General features: G+C 42.2%; 1 pseudogene; it reads right to left on the bottom strand.

Annotated features, from left to right (window-relative positions):
- Positions 1 to 463: 463 nt before the first annotated feature.
- The window catches only part of LOC103210052, a 47,507-nt pseudogene continuing 41,292 nt past the window's right edge, over positions 464 to 6,678 (bottom strand).

Genomic DNA, 6,678 nt, shown 5'->3' with positions numbered 1-6,678 from the left:
TTTCAGCTGAACTAAGTCTTTTTTGAGTAAGGTGGCATGAAAACATAAGTTCCCAGGAATTTACAGAAATCTTAGGGAGGTCATTGGACCTTAAATATAGAGTGTAGAATGGAGGTTTATGCAATCCTATCTAGAGCTTAAGGAGTAGGAAGACCCCAGCAGATATCTGGTTTACACAAGAATTGAAATTTATGTACATATAAACATGTCCTCTTCCCACACAAGTAACTTGAAATTCATATATTTTAAAACAAGCAGATAGAGATAAAAATCACATTCAAACAGTTGAATCTCAGCTTTAAAGTACAAAACATCAGTTGAGTATCTTTCATACAATTTTCTACCCTCTCTTATTTGAATTTTGATGGTATCCTGTTGCCCAAGAGATCTTCCAGCTAGTGGCCAAAAACTGAAGAATGTCATCAATGTACAACAGTTGGGAGACTTGGGAAATAAGATGGTCTTAATAATACATGTTCTTATCCCACCAAGCTGGAATGGTAGAAAAAAATCAATTAGAAATCAAGTCTGTTGAAGTTTGGTAAACAAAATCTCAAAATCGTATTTCAGCTATCCTTCATTTATTGACTCCATAGTAAGAAATCTACTATCCAACTATTTTGCACATTAATAAAAGTAACAAATGTTGAAGTTAAGTCCCTGATGGGGTCCCTGCCTGGCAGACCCCATGTGCATGAAGAAAGGAAATACTGTTTCATTGCCCAAAAGGGGAGAGATGGTGTGGTCTCCCCAAACTACTTGGGTGCTTGGTGGAGTAGTGAAGGGATGGAATAGTGCCAGTGGGGACTGAACACAACCCAGTGGGTCCTGGGTGCCCATAGGGGGCTAAGGCTGGTGCAGCATCAGCTGATGTCCTGCAGGTGGGCTGCCCTCAGGCATGGAGAAGTAGGACCCTGGTATCTGGACCCAGATCCCAGCCCCTAGTGGTGGCAGTTATGGACCAGGCATGGTCAGAAGTAGCTCTGAGATAGGGCACTAGGTTTCTTGGGGCCATATGGGACCCCATATCAACTGACCAACATCTATGAAGTCCCTTATGCTTCCTCAATGCCCCTTCCTGGGCAGGCAAATGTGAGCAAAGGGCAGACAACCTGGGCTAGAGTGAGATCAGCAGGTGAGTGGTCAGTGGTCAGCAGCAACTGCACTTCAAGGTCAAGGGCTCAAGGCAGGCGTAGCTGCCACAGCCTGGGAGGAAGCCCTGGATTGTGGATTCTCATGGTGACATGGTGGTAGAGAGAGATAGGGTCACCCATTCAGAGCCAAAGGATGTTTGGCATGTACTACCACCAACCCCTTCAGTACCCCCTCCTGCCCACAAACAGGAAGCCCCCTGGCCCCAACAAAGCCACTAATGGCATTTTGGGATAATTGAGAGAATGAGCTGGGGCCATCCACTGTGAAAATATGGTGAGGGCAAGAGAGGGAAATGTCCTCAGGAATGGGGATGGGAGTGGCACTTCAGCCACACTGGTTCTGAAAAACTGGCAGCCCCCCCTAAGGGTGGTGGTGGGGGCCAAGTGCTCCTGAGGTGACATGCAGGAGGGGGAAGTGGCAGTGGCAGGTGACCTCAGCAGGGCCTGGTGAGATGTTCACAGTACAAGTGAGAGGGTGATGTAATGGATCATCCTCCATCTTTACATAACACAATTTGTGCATAAAGACCTGGTCTTTGGAACCTAACTATGTCAATAAATAAAGAACGGGTATACGACTTACCTCCAGGATAAAGCCTGATAAAAAGTTTACGCATCTCATCATAACCCAAAATCAGAACCACATATGGCACAGCTACAAACCAATACTGAGCCCTGGAAGAAGAAGAGAGGAATTAGAGCCCCAGTGCACTCCAAGGGAAAGCCCAGCCCCAACCAACATACAAAGGGTTTCTTATTCATTTTCCCTGACTTACTGGAAATAACAACAAATTTATTGGGTCACACAATATAAAGATGAAAAGCTTTTTATTTAACTTGGACTGTGATGGTAAGAAGTAACATTTGCCTTTGATGTGACTTCTTGGATCAGAGTAGAGATGAGATAGTAATGTTTAGAAAACCCATTTCTTCTTCTGGGAAAACTGACAGGTCAAAGTCTCTGACTAATATAAAACCAACTTATTTCTCTTTTTGAAATATTTGAGGAGAGGAAAGATACCTCTAAATCCTAATGTTGATTTACTTTGTGATAGCTCCACCACTGCAAGGGGAACTCACCAGAGCACATAGTACAATTGAGGGCTGTGACACTCCCAAGACCATAGGAAAGGATTAATGTTATGATGATTGTTGAGGTAATCCCTACCCAGACAGCTTTACTTCTGCAAGACATAAAAGTAAGAAGATTCTGAATTCACATGGGACTGTGACACTGCCACCCCATAGACTGATGCCACCCAGGAGAGTTAATGCCCTTCTGTATTAAAGGAAAGGGCATAATAGTTCCTTTGAGTCAATAAGGCTCGTAACCCTTAGCATTGCAGGCCCAGAGTTAAGCCATTAAATCAGACACTGCCAATACCTGGAGAAACCCTGCTGGAAAATGGAGTTCCTCTGGGTTTTCCTAATGATAAGATTTGCTATTTGCTGGACTATAATGGCAACGAAGAAGGCTGTGTAGCCTGTCCATTCTAGATACTGCCTCTGGTATCTTGTCTGTCAGGGGACAAAGGTACATGGCACCATGAGACTCATGAGGGAAAACTTTAGGGAAATTTCAACACAGTTCTGTAAAGCTTTATTCCCCTCCCCACTCACCAAGACTAATTGCAGACCATCTCTTTGCCTTTGGAAAGAAACATTTTTTTCCCCTTTGGGTGAGTAGGGGAATTTGATCTAACTGAGGGTGTTGTTGGGCTGGTTAATTTTCCATAACAATTGTAAAACTAAGTTAAAAAGCTAGTGTGAGAGACAAGGCTGAGTCCTGGCAAAGATCAAACAAGCCATAACAACTGAGAAAAGTTCTACTCTCAATTTCACTAAGGCAGTTCAGGAAAATGAAGTTTCAGCATCAATCAAGGCAGGATAGTGAAAGGAGGGGAGAATCAACAGGATGCTCAGGGTAGAGCTTTTCCCTCCCTTACCCATTCTTGTCCATAGCTTTCTTCCAAGTCATTCACATTGTCCTTTTCCCATTCTACCCAGAGGCCAATAAGAGTGCTGGGTCTATACCCCTCCTGTGCATAAATGGTGAAATAAACAACAAAAGCACCTAGAGTTTGCATGATGCCTAAAAGAATATGAGAGATAAACAATAAGGTTCTATGATTTTCCTCTCAGTCTCTGTCATCCCAACCCTACTTCAAAAGAAAAAACCACAATTCTGACTGTCTCAAAATAATTCACTGGGGTAGACCCTTGTGAGGCAGGTAAAAGATGCCCTTATCATACCAGTGTGCGAGAAAGAGTAGAGGACAAGCGGCTGTTCACCAGTCTGTCCTTCTTCTTATGGTGAAGCCTTCTGTTCATTATGTCACTTTCAGCTTTCTCATAAGCCAAAGCAATGAAGGGAACCTAGACACGGGAGAGAGCCTGTGAAACCTGAATCTGAAACACAATCAACCAACAGAATACTGACAACATCAGTGGCACAGCAGTAGGTGGGTGGGTCTGATGGAGGTGCTTGTTGGGGATAAGGGAGGGCCATCTATGGGTGCAGAGTGCCTTGTCTGTATAGAATTCAAAAACACATATTAGCAGTTCTAAACATACTCCTTATAAATACTTGCCCCTCAGGAATGGATTTCTTTCACCACTCCTCTCCTCTTTGGAATGCCCCTGGACCAGGACACAATGCAATAGAACAGTGGTTCTCAAACTTTACCAGGCATCAGAATCATCTAGAGAGCCTGTGAAACACAGAATGGTAGGCCTCACCTCCACAGTTTATGATTCTGAAGGTCTAGGATGGGGCCAGAAAACCTACATTTCTAACAAGTTCCCAGGGGATGCCTATTGCTACCAGTTTGGGGATCACACTTGGAGAACTCCTACAGTGGGAAAAATGAGCAAGTTTAAAGAGCCAGATAATGATGTGATTAGAAAGTATAGGGCCCTCAGTTCCCTCAGAGGTAAAAACATCTCTAGGCCCCCTGCAATGTAGGGATTACCTCTTTGTTTCTTAAAACAATGGGAAAAAAAAATGAGTCAACTTGTGTGAATTTAGCTTGTTCTTTGTACTTTTTTCTTTTACTCATAAAAACTAGACCTATATGAATAACTTCCAGAGAGCTTCCTGGTCTTTAAACAGATAAATATGAAAAGAGGTTTAGTGGATCTTATTGACATTAATGGAAAACTTTATAGAGGTTTAATAACTGCTTCTTCTTGGTCATGTTGTCAGAGGAGACGAGTCCCTGAAGAAGGACATCATGCTGGGTAAAGCAGAGGGTCAGCAAAATGGGGGAAGACCCTCAACAAGATATATTGACACAGTAGCTATAACAATGGGCATAATCATTGCAATGACTATGAGAATGGCATAGCACAGGGCAGTATTTTATTCTTTTGTACACAGCATTGCTATGAGTTGAAATCAACTCAATGGCACCTAACAACAACTTTGTAATGGATGAAAGGGTAGTAGTTAGCATCCTCCCAAAAGTAGCTCAGAAGCCAGGTCTTTTTTACTCAAAAGCAAATAACAACCAGCTTCTTATTGTGTTTATATGACAGACTTCCAGATCACAGATTGTTTTACTGAAAAAGGGATAGCTGTGATATTCTCACTGGATCATAGCATTGCAGTGACTATTTTGATAACAGCTATATCTTCCTAAACGAAAAAGGAGGCACAGGGGCTGAAATAACCATAGGTACATATTTTTTTGAAGGGTAAAGAACTCATGTCTTGAAAAGCTATTATATAGAGTAAAGTGGTTGGTGGATCAGCAGAATCACCCAGCGGCTTGTTAGAAACATGAAACTTCAGCCCTCATGGCATTGAAGTATAAGAAGCACTGATTCAGTTCATCTCCTTGTTCTTAAAAGTTTACAAACCACTATTCCCGTTATTAAGGAGCTCTGGTGGTATAGTGGGTAAAGCATTTGGCTGCTAACCAAATGTTCGTGAGTTCAAACCCACCAGCTGCTCCATGGGAAAAAGATGAAGCAATCTACTTCTGTAAATATTTACAGCCTTGGAAACCCAATGGGGGTCTCCATGAGTCAGAATTAACTCAATGGCAGTGAGTTTGGTGTGGTTTTGGAGTATTCCCTTTAGCGCTACTTACAATGTCTGTGCCCAAGTCAAGGAACAAGGTGGCAATGGTGTCCATGGGAAGTGGGAGCCCAAAAATAATGTAGATCATAAAGGGGAAAATCATAGGCAAATCCATGGTCAACGTATAAGCCATAGTCTTCTTTAGGTTGTCAAAGATCAGGCAACCTAGGCAAAATTGTTTCTTCTTAAAAGACCTGCTTTTAGTTCCCCAGAAGACCCGAGGCCTTGATAAGATCACAAGTGAGCTCATTTACCTTCTTCCACCCCATGACTATAGATGCAAAGTTATCATCCAGTAAAACCATGTTAGCTGCATTTTTTGCTGCATCAGAACCTCCTATGCCCATGGCAATTCCAATATCTGCCTTCTTCAGCACTGGAGAGTCATTAACTCCATCCCCTGTCACAGCAACCACTGCACCCTATAGGGAACATGGGGAGAGAATGTAAGTGAGCATATCCAAGGGACCAAAGGTTTGGCAAGAACATAGTCTCAATTTCATCTTAAGACTAGGAGGGCTACTAGAGATGAAATGAAGGGCCTACTTTTGGAAAATACAAAGACAGAAAATCCAAGAAGCAAGAATAATGAGAGGCAAACAAGATGGATCCAAATAATGAAAACTAGTGTGTGTTATCCACTACTCATCTGTCAGATTGTCATGCTGTGGTGGCTTGTGAGTTGCTGTGAGGCTGAAGGCTATGTTACCAGTATTTTGAATACCAGCAGGGTACGCAAGGTGGACAAAATTCAGTGGAGCTTCCAGACCAAGAAAGGCTGGGAAGGATGGAGCTATCCACTTCTGAAAAAATTGGGACTGAAAACCTTATGAGTAGCAGTAAAAACACTGTCTGATATAGTGCTAGAAGGTGAACACTATATCAGTATGGAAGGTACTCAATATAAGACTGGGGCAGAGATGCCTCCTCAAAGTAGTGTCAGCCTTAATGACATGGATGAAGTAACAAAAACTATTTACTGATGGGGCATGACTCAAAATTATTAATTATTCATTAATAATTGGAACACATGATGCATGAAGCATGAATCTTAGAAAATTAGAAATGGTCAAAAATGAATCGGAATGCACAAAGATCGATATCCTAGACCAATGACTTATTCATTGCAAACACCATTTTTCAGCAGCATAAGCAAAGACTATTCACATGGTCCTCATGAGACTGAATATACAGAAATCAGATTGACTACATCTGTGGAAAAAGGCAATGAGAAGCTCAATATCATCAGTCAAAACAAGGCTAGGGTTAGATAGATAGTGGTAAATATTGATTTGGGTGAAGAGAAGGGCAATGTACCAAATGTGAATGACCAATATGACAGCAATGAGGATGAGAAAGACATAGAGAGGTACATGGGAGGTACAGACAACAAATATGAACCCTTTTGCATATACAGTACTGAGTTCTCAGTGAAGGTAA

Source organism: Orycteropus afer, unplaced genomic scaffold, assembly GCF_000298275.1.
Source record: "Orycteropus afer afer isolate SDZICR_OR568_19922 unplaced genomic scaffold, OryAfe1.0 scaffold00561, whole genome shotgun sequence".
Lineage (NCBI taxonomy): Eukaryota > Metazoa > Chordata > Mammalia > Tubulidentata > Orycteropodidae > Orycteropus > Orycteropus afer.
This window is presented reverse-complemented; position numbering and strand designations above follow the sequence as displayed.